General features: G+C 44.4%; 1 protein-coding gene across 1 annotated transcript in view; it reads left to right on the top strand.

Moving 5' to 3' along the window:
- Nucleotides 1-12,979, top strand: part of MYO5B (myosin VB) — a 396,769-nt gene that overhangs the window by 181,108 nt on the left and 202,682 nt on the right. The gene's annotated exons all lie outside the window — the stretch shown is intronic.

Below are 12,979 nucleotides of genomic sequence, written 5' to 3' on the forward strand. Positions count from 1 at the left end.
CCTAACCAAGTTGACACATAAAATTAACCACCACAGTGTTGGTCTTGAACTGTCAAGATATAGTATAGGGAAAGATAGTTTTACCAAAGTTTTGGTGGAAATGCATTTTTCCAATGAACAGAAAAATGCTGGATCCTTTCAGCTAAATCTTTTTTGCCACCTCTAGAGAATATCTTACAGAGCTAGCAGGAAAGGTAGGAGTCCTTTGTGGGGAGGAGGGCTGCTTAGGCTAATTTAGTGAGAGGAGTGAGAAAGAATCCCACTTAAGGTGGTCTGTGCTTCGGTGGATTTCAGGGTGTAATTTTCAGCCCAGTGAAAATTTCCATGAGGAAAGACTGTTATATAAGTTTCCTTACTAATTTATAATGTTTTATTGCTGGCTGTGGAGATCAGTATGTAAAAGGTCTGTTTCCTTATGGATACACAGTGACCGTATTCAATATGAGCAGTGATTGGAGAACAGCAATATAATAAGTAGAATGATCTAAAACCATTTTATTTCTCCCAAATGTTATAGATTGTGGAGCTAAAATGGTCATGACCTTTGATCTCTCTGATGCCATAAAACGACCACATACTCTGTTCATCTGCTATCAGGGCTTGACCTGGAGTCGCTTAGCTTGGTAAGCGGTTGAGGCACACACCTCTGGACTGAAGTGTAGTTCAAGGTCAGATCACATGTGGAGAAGGATGAGGGGTAACGTGATGCAGCACACGGCCTCGCTCAGGTGTATGCACAGTGGAGGGGGACCTGGGGTCTGGACAGGCTTCTACATCTTGGGAGAATCACTTAAGCCAAGTCATCATTTGCTTCATGTGAAGAAGATTATCCTTCCTCCTTTACGGATGGTTTCTTTATGGCTCTAAAATGGAAGGTGAGTATGGCCTGGTTCTGACGACTTCCTTCCATGCTAAAAGTTCCACCAGCTCCCTGAGACTTGTCCTTTCATGGATGTCATTGATGTTTGTTTTTCATTCCATTCTCCTCTTCTAGCCAGTTGCACTTAGATGTATCAGAAGTTGCTGTTCTTTATCAGACTTCTTGAGGCTCCCCTACAGCTCTGAGAAACATCTAGCCTCCACTTTTATCCATACCATAGATCCTTTAGATTAAATACCTCCCTTCCTTTCCGTGCCGGAAGCTGTGCTCTTGGGCTATTTCACTTGTTTGGGTCCTTGTTCACACCTGTTAGAGGGAAAGGGCAGGTGTGGGCATCCAGGGTGGTGGTGATATGATCTTGCCTATGGTAATGCATTTGATGATTAAGGGGTTTGGATGTTGAAGTTGGACAAGGAGTTGCTTCCTCAAGGATTTTCTTTAAAGTGTTAAGGTTTATAATCGTTTTACCCACTGAGTCCTAGGGTGTAGCCAAATAATTTTGCTGAAATTCTTGTGCAGTTTTTGCTCATGAACGTGCATTAGAAGCATGAGGCCAGCACACGTGGCCACAGGAGAGAGGAGCTATTTTTGTATAAGTTCTGTTGTCAGCAGCTCATGGTTCCTGCTATTGATCTGAGAGGCATATTAGAAGCCCCAGCAGAATCTTTGCAGGGAAAGAGGGAGACCCACTGGTCAGATGCAGGGACGGCTTTTTGCTGCATTTCCATTATGGGCCTTCTCTGTCAACTTTGAATACTAGAACACATTCATTTAACAATACTTGCCAACTGTACTGTGCTCTTCCTGACTCATCAGCAGTTTTTGAAATAGTTGTTATGTGGATCAAGTAGCCACAGTCTAACACAGTTTGCTTTGAATCTGAGCCTCCATAACCGCTGGGCAAAATAAAGGTACAAGAAACTAAACTTAATGACTCCCAGTCTTCTGTGACTCTGAGTCAATTGGCCTTGGACTCAGCAATTCTTTCTCTTGATTCACTGGGGACTGGATTTTCTTTCTTCATGTCGTTCACACTGGGACACTCCAATTCTTGATGCTTTGAGTGTGTGGGAGGAGTCTGTCAAAGCTCGAAGGGATAAATCCAGACCTTCATCCCCATCCTGAGGTTTCCACCCAGAATCTTGTGCTGGATGGAAAGGTTGAGGAGACACAATAACAAGATGATTGGTTCATTGTCCCTATATCCCTGTTGACTTCAAGACTAGGCTTGAGAGTAAGTGGAGATTCACAGTGAATAAAAAGGCTAAGCTAGTATAAAACATCAAATTCGTGAATTCTGTCTTCCACATAAGAGACTATAGTTCCCGTGAGAAAGGAGACTGACCGCTGCTTTATTTCTGCTCCTCCCTTGTTCAGGATCCGAAATGCCCATTCCCTCATTTTTACCTCCCCTGATTCCAGCCTCAGCTCCTGTGTTAAGTCATAGCAGCCAACGTTTGTGAAGTATCAATTATTTGATAGGCTGCTTCCCGAATGAACACTAAGAAATGTGAGACCACTCCCCACTTCTTAAGGCGCCAACGGTCTAGTCTGGTTGGAGAGAGAGGACACAGTAGGCCAAAAAGCCTGTAACTGCAGGAAGTGGAAATTGAAGCCATGCTCAGCGTTGTTTGAATTGAGTTTGGAGATGATTGTCACACCTGGGCCAAGAAAACTGTAGCATTTAAGCTGGATCTTGATGAATTGGTAGGATGTGTAGAGTGAGAAGCAGAACTCTAGGTGGGTGGAGTAGAGTGATCAATACCCTAACAGTGGGGCATCAAAAAGTACGGTCGCAAAACCACAGTGACATAGTGCTTCACACCCCCTAGGATGTTTGTCATCAGAAAGACATAACAACAAGAATTGGCAAAGATGTGGAGGAATTAGAATCCTCATACGCTGCTGGTGGCAATGTAAAATGGTGCAGCTGCTTTGTAAAATAGTCCAGCAGTTCTTCAGAAGGTTAGACAGAGTTACCACAGGAGTCGGCAATTCTACTCTTACGTATGTACCCAAGAGAAATGAAAACGTGTTCACCCAGAACCTCATCCACAAACCTTCATAGCAGAATTATTCACAGTAGCCAAAAGGTGGGGAAAAAACTAAATATCCATCAACTGACCAATGGATAAATAAAGTGTGGTTATAGCCATACAGTGGAATATTGTTTGGTACATGAAAAGGAACAAAATACTGATACAGGGATGAACCTTGAAAATATGCTAAAGAAAGAAGCCAGACATAAAAGAAGCCGTACTGAGCGATTGCACTTCTATGAAATGTCCAGAGTAGACAAATATGTAGAGAGAGGTAGATTAGTATTTGCCTAGGGCTGGAGGTTTGAGGGGAATGGGGAGTGATTGCTGATGAGGATGTCTTGTTTTTTTAAGTGGTGGCGACGGTGGGGGGCGGGTGATGAAAATTTTCTGCAGCTGATTGTGTGGGTGGGTGCACAGCTCTGCAGATGCCCTGAAACCCACTGAATTGTGTACTTTAAATGGGTGAATCGTGTGTTCGGTGAACTATATCTCAAAAAAGCTGTTATTCACAAAAGGCATGGTTAAGGAACCAGCACCCAGGAAAGCTTAACCTATGTGGTAAGTGCGTCTGCGTCGGGGGTGTGTGGACGGTACAGTTAGAGGCAGGGTGGCCAGACGGTGGAGGCCTCTGAAGGCCGGGGTGAACTTTGGGAGAAAAGCGTGTTCTATTATCAAAGGGTGCAGAGATGGTCAGACGACTCTTGGAAACCCTGGATTAATCAAGTGAACCATCTGCCTTCAAGGCAGGGGGCTTCTTAGGGTAGTTATGTTGACATGCATTCTGGAGTCTCCAGTCTCCACGATGGGGATGCATTATGCTGGGTTTGCAAATCATATTTAGACACAAAACTGTCTTCAAGGACTCTTTGGGAAATGATGGCCTAGAGCAATGGATACATTTTAGAGCCTGTTAGATAAAGAGATAATATGACACAAGGGATGTTCAAAGACCAGTTTTTCTCTGATGGGCCCTATTTCAAAATCGCTTCCTTCTCTCCATATTCCTATACCATTTCCAAGGATGAGAACACCTTCTCATGAGTAGTTTAGATTCTTGCGGAAATACCTTGCCTGTTTCAATGACCTCTGTGTAATGATTGATAGTAGATGCTGAAGCTGGAATTCAGACCCGGTCTCTGCCCCAAAGCCCTTTGTACCTGCTGAGAAGCTGTACTCCCTCCATCACTGGTGCCTGTCGACTGGCCCCAGGTAGTCTTCCCAAAACAGAGCAAACTCTGGTCCTCAGGGCCATGAGGACCGAAGGATAGACCTTTTGCCTTAATGTTTCAAAAGTGTCTAAATTCCAGAGTGAGATTAGAGTTTTGGTGTATTTTGTAGCTCTGCTGGTAGGAGTGGGCCACCTTCTTGTGCTCCCCAGGTCTGATCCTTTTTTTTTTTTTTTTTTTTTTACCTTTTGTGTTCTTTCCTGAAAGAGAGTGGGGACACTGCAGAGCAAATTCATTTGCTCGGGTAGCCAAGGTAATAGAGCACACACATTTCCATCTGGCTCTGCGGTGCTGCTGAGCTGTGACTAATAGTGAAAGATGGGACTGCTCCTGTTCGGGGTCCCGGGGAGGGGAAGTGCAGCTCGGCCCACGTGTGGCAGCCGATTGAAACCTGCCCCCACCTGTGGGAGTGCTCCAAGAGAAATCCTGACTGTGGAGATGTGTTGCAGAGGGAGAGAGGTAATGAGAAAGTTCTACATTTTCCATCTTCAGAGGTCAAAAAAGAAAAAATAGAATTGACAACTTTATCTTCCTGGTCATTGGGGTGGCATACTCTGGGATAGACAAGAACGGACTCAGGAGATTTCAGCATCTCTTTTGGGCTGCAGACTCTGTGGAATTTGGATCTTTGGGAAAATAATTTTTTAAAAGAACTGCAGGGACTTCCCTGGTGGTGCAGTGGTTGAGAGTCCGCCTGCCGATGCAGGGGACACGGGTTCGTGCCCCGGTCCGGGAAGATCCCACATGCCGCGGAGCAGCTGGGCCCGTGACCCATAGCCGCTGAGCCTGCGTGTCCGGAGCCTGTGCCCCGCAACGGGAGAGGCCACAACAGTGAGAGGCCCGTGTACTGCAAAAAAAAAAAAAAAAAAAAAGAACTGCACATAGGTGACCGAAATTCACACTTCGCTTTGAGATCAAGTTTTAACTAGAATGATGTCAGTTTCTTTCTTCCTTTTTGATGTAAGGTAGTTTATTATTCTGGGTTGTATAGTTTGGGGAAGTTTGGGATGTGAAGTACTTTCTGATTGAGCCTCATGTTTTCAGTGTTGAGAGCAGAGCCAGGTTTTGTTTCTCTGTAAGATGTTTGCTGTACGGGAGTGTCCAGGGGTCTGTCCCTGGCGTTGTCTCTCCCACCTACTGTGTGTCCATGCACAAACCCTTCAGGGCCTGTGGTTCTCAGTGAGTCCACCCTTTAAGGAGAATAGCAGCATCACCTCAGAGAGGGATTTGGACCTGCGAGAGGTCATGAGGAACCTTTAAAACCCGTTGAGTGCTATAAAAATTGGGGGCGCTGATGTTAAAGCTGACGGACAGCTTCCCTGGCTGTCGTTGAACACAAGTGACGGCATCGCTGGGGAGGTCAGTGGTTAGGGAGCAGCGACTTCCTGGATTTTTACAGTAAAGTCTGAAGCTGTGACTTCATTCAGCCCTGACTTTTGGCGCAGTTTTGCTTTCCTTCTCATTCCTTATGATTTCAGGTCAGGGCTAGGTTGCTTTAGGACAAGGTATAGGAGATGTTCAAGATGTCTGAACACAGGAATGACTTTGTCTCCTCTCTGCCATTATCTCATTTCTCGAACATGCGCTGGGTAGTTAGTTCTCTTTGTTCAGATTCTTCCCAGGGTGCTGTCTTCCCCAGGCTCTTCTCCTGCACTTGCTCCTCCCTGCTTCCCTCATCTCCTCTCCATGCCCCCCTGCTCAGCCATGCCTGTACACCCCTCTCCCTCCCCACGGGGTGCCCCAGCACCGAGGTCGATAGCATCATTTGATCCTTTATAATCTCTTAGACTGTATAGTTTCTTTATATTTCTACCTACCCTGTTTAAAATTCTAGTTATATTATTTAGATTTGAGTGTAGCGGAAAGTTAAGTATGCAGTGAATGTGGCTAATTATGACATCCCTGTGTTAAAAGAAATTGATGGTAAGTGTATATTGTCATCTCCTTTTAAAATTGTGAGTTTAGAAAAGAATAGGACTGGATCACTTCTGTGACACTGCAGAGGTCATGAATGTTACTAATAGTCAAGTCCCATATCAAAAATCATAGAGCTGAAAGATACTTCATTTTGTTAGTAACCACTTTTTATCTTACCTGGGGAATGACGTCATGTTAGGAAAGGGCCTGCAGTCATTTGGTAGGAACTGGCTAAGCTGTAGGGACACTGGAGACCGCATCCCCGCCACTGGTCCTTTGGGTGCTGCTTGACCATTCCTAGTCCACGTAGCTCTGTCTCTCAAGCGTGTTCCATTTTTAACAGCTTTCATCGTCGGGAATTTCTCCATCACGTGGCACTCCACTCGTCTCCAGTCGCCTTCACCTGTGGCTCTGAGCTCTGTCCTGAGCAGCTACAGAGGACAGTGAGCATTTCCTTACACGTGGCAGCCCCCTCCCGACTCTGGCTGAGCATCCTGGCTCCCACAGCCATTCCTTCTGAGCATAGCTTTCAGTCCCTCTCCCACTGTGGGTCGCCCCTGGACACCATCCGGTCTTTCTCTCTGATATCCGTGGTCTCTGAATGCGGTCTACCAGGAGAGGCGAAGAGTTCCTCCTTACAGAGAGTTTCTGTTACAGAGCTGACAATTGCACTGACTTGGCAGGCATTTCATATTGCTGATTTTTACTAAGTTTGCAAGCTGTCAAATTCCTATTTCCCCTCCCCCTGCCCACATATGCACAAGAATTATTTTATTACCACTGTAACGAGGTTTAATTGACTAGCAATAAGCTGCACCTATTGAAAGTGCAGTTACATTAAATTGCACGTACAGTCTGACAGATTTTGACATATGTGTACACCCACGAAACCATCACCATGATCCAGGTAATGAATATTCCCTTAACTTTGAAAAGTTTCTCCTTCTAAGATATGTTTCCCTCATTCTGCAACTTGCACGATTGATTTTTTTATATGCTGAGCAGGATTCAGAGTTACCTGTATTAAATTTCACCTTTTGTCCCTGTGTTCCAATATTCCAGGGTATCTCTTTGAATCTTGATTATTGCATTTGATATTTTAAGTCTCCCTGGCTTGATGCATGTGCAAATTTAACAGATCTTTTGCTTCCATCCTTATCTATAGATGAGGAGATGTTAACCCGGCTGGATTGCTATAACATGCTGGGAGCAGTTCTTTGACTAAGAACTGATAATTTAATCTAATAGAAATAAAAACTTATGTCCTTACCTGTATTTTAAATCGTGTTAAAACCTGTGCGCACCAGGTTGGTCAGGCGTGATTTTCAGGGGCTCATGTCTGAGGAGGTGGGCACGCCAGACCCCAGTTAGCAGCCCAGCCTCACTGCTTCCTTCCCGTGTTTCACCTGGTCATGTTCTTTCACCTAAGTTCCTCCATTTCCTCAGCTGAAGCAAGAGGATCGTTGTGTGTACTTCCATCCTCGGGTTATTGTAAGAGATAACCGGCCCCTGAGCAGCCGTCCCGCGCCGGGCAGGACCCAGTGGACACGCTCTCGAGCTTCCCCCCCCGCGTTGTCGTTACCCAGCCTGGTTCTGCTGTCAGAGTCACACTCGTCACCTCACACGGGCTGCTTTCAGAATTCATAGTGGTGCTGACATATGAATAAGATTTCGTTTTACGCGGTGTCTGAAATAATTTTCAGTGAAAAAAAGCTGGTAAAATATGAAGGCTAGCAGGATGAAATGACATTTCTGTTTACATCATGCTAATGCCTTCACACCACGTTAGCTACTCTTTTTTTAACTGCGTGTCTTTACATTTATTTCCCGAAAGACAAGAGTGGCCGTGGACCTCGTGTGCTCATGTGCCCACGTTTAGTAGGAGAGGAAGGTGCCGTAAAGCGCAGCGGCTCGGCGTCCAGGGACAGGACTGCCTTGGCTCTCAGAACAGAGGAGCCGTGTGACCTTGGCAAGCCACTTAACCTTATTTTGCATCAGTGCCTGCGTCTTTAACATGGGGATAAATAGTGTCTAAATCACCAGATTGTTAGAATTAAATTAGTTGATAAATGAAAAGTGCTTAGAATGATTTCTGGCACAGAGTAAGTGTTCAGTAAGTGTCTGATACAGTGGTGGTGGTGATAATCTGGTGATAAATAATACTGATGATTTGATAAGTAATGTCATTATCATTTCATAGTGTCCAAAGGAAAGAAGTGCTGGAAGGAGACATCAGGGCTGAGCTGGATTCCCTTTATAGGTCGCCCTCAGAGAACAGATGGTCCTTCAGGCCCAAGGGAATCGTAGAAGGCTGGCCATTCCACGTGATTAGCAATGTTCTTTTGGATTTATAGGCTTGTGTTTGAAATTAGAATTAAAGAAGTTTATAGGTTGTTGCTAATCTGTCTAGAGGAAATACAGCCTCAGTGGCACTATGTCTAAACCTATTTTTTGTCATGTACAGAAAACCAACAGCTTTGAGTTTTGAACTTAAAGTGAAGTTGCACTGTTTGTTACTCGCTCAGCAGCTCCTAGAACAGTGTTAGAATGTGGACACCACTGCCCTTCGGTGATGGAATCTGTAAGCTTAAGCAAAAGGAAAGTAATACAATACACTGCAGGAACCAAGTGATTATTCGATTGCTTTAATAGGCAGTTGCTTGAGAGACAGCCTGCCTGATATCACTAACTGAGCATGTGGTAGAGGCCGGAAAAACAGTTTTCCCCATTTTTGGATTGGGTTGTTTGTTTTTTTGTTATTGAGCTGCATGAGCTGCTTGTAAATTTTGGAAATTAATCCTTTGTCAGTTGCTTCATTTGCAAATATTTTCTCCCATTCTGAGGGTTGTCTTTTGGTCTTGTTTATGGTTTCCTTTGCTGTGCAAAAGCTTTGAAGTTTATTAGGTCCCATTTGTTTATTTTTGCTTCTATTTCCATTTCTCTAGGAGGTGGGTCAAAAAGGATCTTGCTGTGATTTATGTCATAGAGTGTTCTGCCTATGTTTTCCTCTAAGAGTTTTATAGTGTCTGGCAGCTCAATAACAAAAAAACAAACAACCCAATCCAAAAATGGGCAGAAGACCTAAATAGACATTTCTCCAAAGAAGATATACAGACTGCCAACAAACACATGAAAGAATGCTCAACATCATTAATCATTAGAGAAATGCAAATCAAAACTACAATGAGGTATCATCTCACACCAGTCAGAATGGCCATCATCAAAAAATCTAGAAACAATAAATGCTGGAGAGGGTGTGGAGAAAAGAGAACACTCCTGCACTGCTGGTGGGAATGTGAATTGGTACAGCCACTATGGAGAACAGTATGGAGGTTCCTTAAAAAACTACAAATAGAACTACCATATGACCCAGCAATCCCAGTACTGGGCATATACCCTGAGAAAACCATAATTCAAAAAGAGTCATGTACCAAAATGTTCATTGCAGCTCTATTTACAATAGCCCGGAGATATGGAAACATCATCGGATGAATGGATAAAGAAGTTGTGGCACATATATACAATGCAATATTACTCAGCCATAAAAAGAAACGAAATTGAGCTATTTGTAATGAGGTGGATAGACCTAGAGTCTGTCATACAGAGTGAAGTAAGTCACAAAGAGAAAGACAAATACTGTATGCTAACACATATATATGGAATTTAAGAAAAATAAATGTCGTGAAGAACCTAGGGGTAAGACAGGAGTAAAGACACAGACCTACTAGAGAATGGACTTGAGGATATGGTGGGGGGAAGGGTGAGCTGTGACAAAGCGAGAGAGAGGCATGGACATATATACACTACCAAATGTAAAATAGATAGCTAGTGGGAAGCAGCCGCATAGCACAGGGAGATCAGCTCGGTGCTTTGTGACCGCCTGGAGGGGTGGGATAGGGAGGGTGGGAGGGAGGGAGACTCAAGAGGGAAGAAATATGGGAACATATGTATATGTATAACTGATTCACTTTGTTATAAAGCAGAAACTAACACACCATTGTAAAGCAATTATACCCCAATAAAGATGTTAAAAAAACAAAACAAAACAAAAAAACAAAACACAGCTTTTCCCAAGTGGATGAAGTGAGACTCGGTCACTTCCGGTCCCTGCGGTGGTGCATCAGTTGGTTAGAGCAACGGTCTGCTGGGGCACATTGGTTTTTGGAAGATTCACTGGCATGTGGGAAGAAAATATTAGAACTTTATTTTTCACAATCTTTTAAGGTTTAAAATTCTGTTGGTGTATCTCTTATAATATGCACAGTGTATTAGTACAGTAGCACAGAGAGTAATTTATGAATACATACTCCAGGGGCAGCTTGCTCACAGTTTTCCTAACAGGGGAAAAGAGAGGAGTAGTTTCGTGTCCAGGGCAGTGTCTACACCCATAAATGCAGTCGTCTTTGTGGACTAGTTCATGGTCCCCAGAGGAAATCTGTCCCCTGGCCCCGTAGTTCTTATTGGTGTGCTACCGTGGAAAGAAGGTGAGAGAAGGTGGCTGGCTCAGTGCAAGCCATCCCCATCATAGGAGACATATAAGGAAAACATGGCCATTATTCCTCTATCAGTGTCACTTTCCTAGACTGAGTTAAAGAGCACTGCTCTTTTAGTAGCTTTCTGATTACATCAGAACATAGGTTCTCATGTAACAGTGGACAGTGTTTTGTCTCAAAAAAGAAAAAGAAGAAAGCCTTGGGGAGGTCCTTTATAATGGAGATAAATTGTTAGAATTGAATTTTAGTCCTGGCCTTGCCCATGGAGGGAGTAAGCAGAGGTTACCCCAGATGACTCCATTTCAGAACCATGGAGAGAATTCCCCCCCCCCCCCGCCCCCGCCCCCGCCACACACACACACACCTGCTTTACTGAACCAGAATTTCAGGGGTGAAACCAAATTATCTTTTTAAAAAGCTCTACAACTGATTGAGAAAGGAGTAAGGCTTTGACAGGCGTTTGGGAAAGTTTTAGAATAGATGAGTCTCTGTGATTTGGGGGATTCAGAGCTGGTGCTCACAAGAAGAATCCGTGTCACAAGCTTTAATTGTCTCCTTAGCCTTTAAGCTCTGCTTGCTTGCTTTTGGCATCTCAGTATGACTTAAGGCTCTGAGAGTGAACTTTGATCAAGGAAAGAAGTTACAGAATTTGAAAGCCTGTTAGAAGGTAGAGGATCCTCCATATATAGCAGATGCCTAGCTTTTCCTGCCGTGATTCTCAACCCTGGCTGCACAGGAGAATCACGAGGGAGGTTCCAAACTAGCCATGGCCAGGCCTCACCCCCAGAGGTTGAGTTAATCAGATGGTGCTCAGGTGGTGATATAAACACTTCCACGTGCTGTCTGAGTGAAGCGTGTTGAGAACTTTGCTGAAACCACCTGTGTAACTCAGGCGATCCACCTGGTCTTTGTCAACAGCAGAGTGTTGGGAAGTGAAGGGACTCTGTGCACAGGTAACGTTGTAGAAAGCCTGCAGGCCACGCAGCACGTCCAGGAGAAGGCCCTGTGTTTATGTCCTTTAGAAGCACAGTGGGCAGATTTAAAAGCAAATGCTTTTTGAGTCCACCTGGCTCCTGTCCCCATCATAGATCAATGATTTTGGAAGCCAGAGGAGGGGCACCTACAGCCAAAAGGTGATGGAAATTAATTCGGTCCTCTGTATTCCCAGAACTAGAGAAGAAAATGCCTCATGGTCAATGACTTGCTTTTAAAAAGGTGTCCCTTTTGTTTAAAAAGGGAATTAATGTTCTTCGGAAGACCAAGTACCAAGAGTACTTAGAAGTGTGGGATGTCTTTTTAGAAAATGCTGTGTAGGGCTTCCCCGGTGGCACAGTGGTTAAGAATCCGCCTGCCAATGCAGGGCACATGGGTTCGAGCCCTGGTCCGGGAAGATCCCACATGCCATGGAGCAAGTAAGCCTGTACGCCACAACTACTGAGCCTGCCCTCTAGAGCCCGCGAGCCACAGCTACTGAGCCCGCCTGCCACAACTACTGAAGCCCACGTGCCTAGAGCCCGTGCTCCACAACAAGAGAAGCCACCACAATGAGAAGCCTGCGCACCTCAACGAAGAGTAGCCCCTGCTCGTGGCAAGTAGAGAAAGCCCACATGCAGCAATGAAGACCCAATGCAGCCAAAAATAAAATAAATAAATTTTAGAAAAAGAAGAAGAAGAAAATGCCTTGTACCTAGTAAGAGAGGGATGAAGAGCAGGGGGACATCCTAGTATCCAGCGGCTTCCGATTAGTTATACTTAGTAGCTAGCAGTACTGTACCCCTAACGGTGTGGTTACTGAGAGGTTACTGGGGACCTGTTAATATAGGTGTGTGAACTGTGTGGAGTCTAGCTGCGTTTAGCTTAAATGTGGAGTACCAGTCTTCAGTTAAGATATTGGGGATCGATATATGCTCACTCCAGTTGGTTTTGCTTCCCCACTGCGTCGTTGGGCTCCTAGAGTTTTATTCCATTTATCATTGCACATATTGATCCATCATAATTGCCTGATGTGTAGGAATTCTAGCTCAGCAATCCAAAGCAGAGATTTTTCTTCCCAGTTGTATGAGGTTGTCATTTCTACAATGCTGTTCATTTTACTTCCTTGTATTTGTAGATATTCTTATTTTATTTTGCAGAGTATATGTTCTTGAAATGCATAGAATAACTAAGAGTTCCCTTCTTGGAGCTGGAAGGCTTTTGAGGTCAAATCTTCTGGGATAGGGGTTCCTTTTCAGCATCTTCAATGTTATGGTACCCAGTCTTTCTGGAAACTTCTAGTCTCCCTCATTGCACTGTTTGAAACTCAGAGGTGAGCAGATATCCTGCTGTCACTTACTCCCACCCTCGTTCCTGCCTCTTTTCTGGAGCAGCCACCAGAACACATTGGTCTGGGAATGCACCTTTAGTCTTTTCTCCTCTAAGTTA

This window comes from Leucopleurus acutus, assembly GCF_964270905.1.
Source record: "Leucopleurus acutus genome assembly, chromosome: 13".
In the NCBI taxonomy this organism is placed as follows: Eukaryota; Metazoa; Chordata; class Mammalia; order Artiodactyla; family Delphinidae; genus Leucopleurus; species Leucopleurus acutus.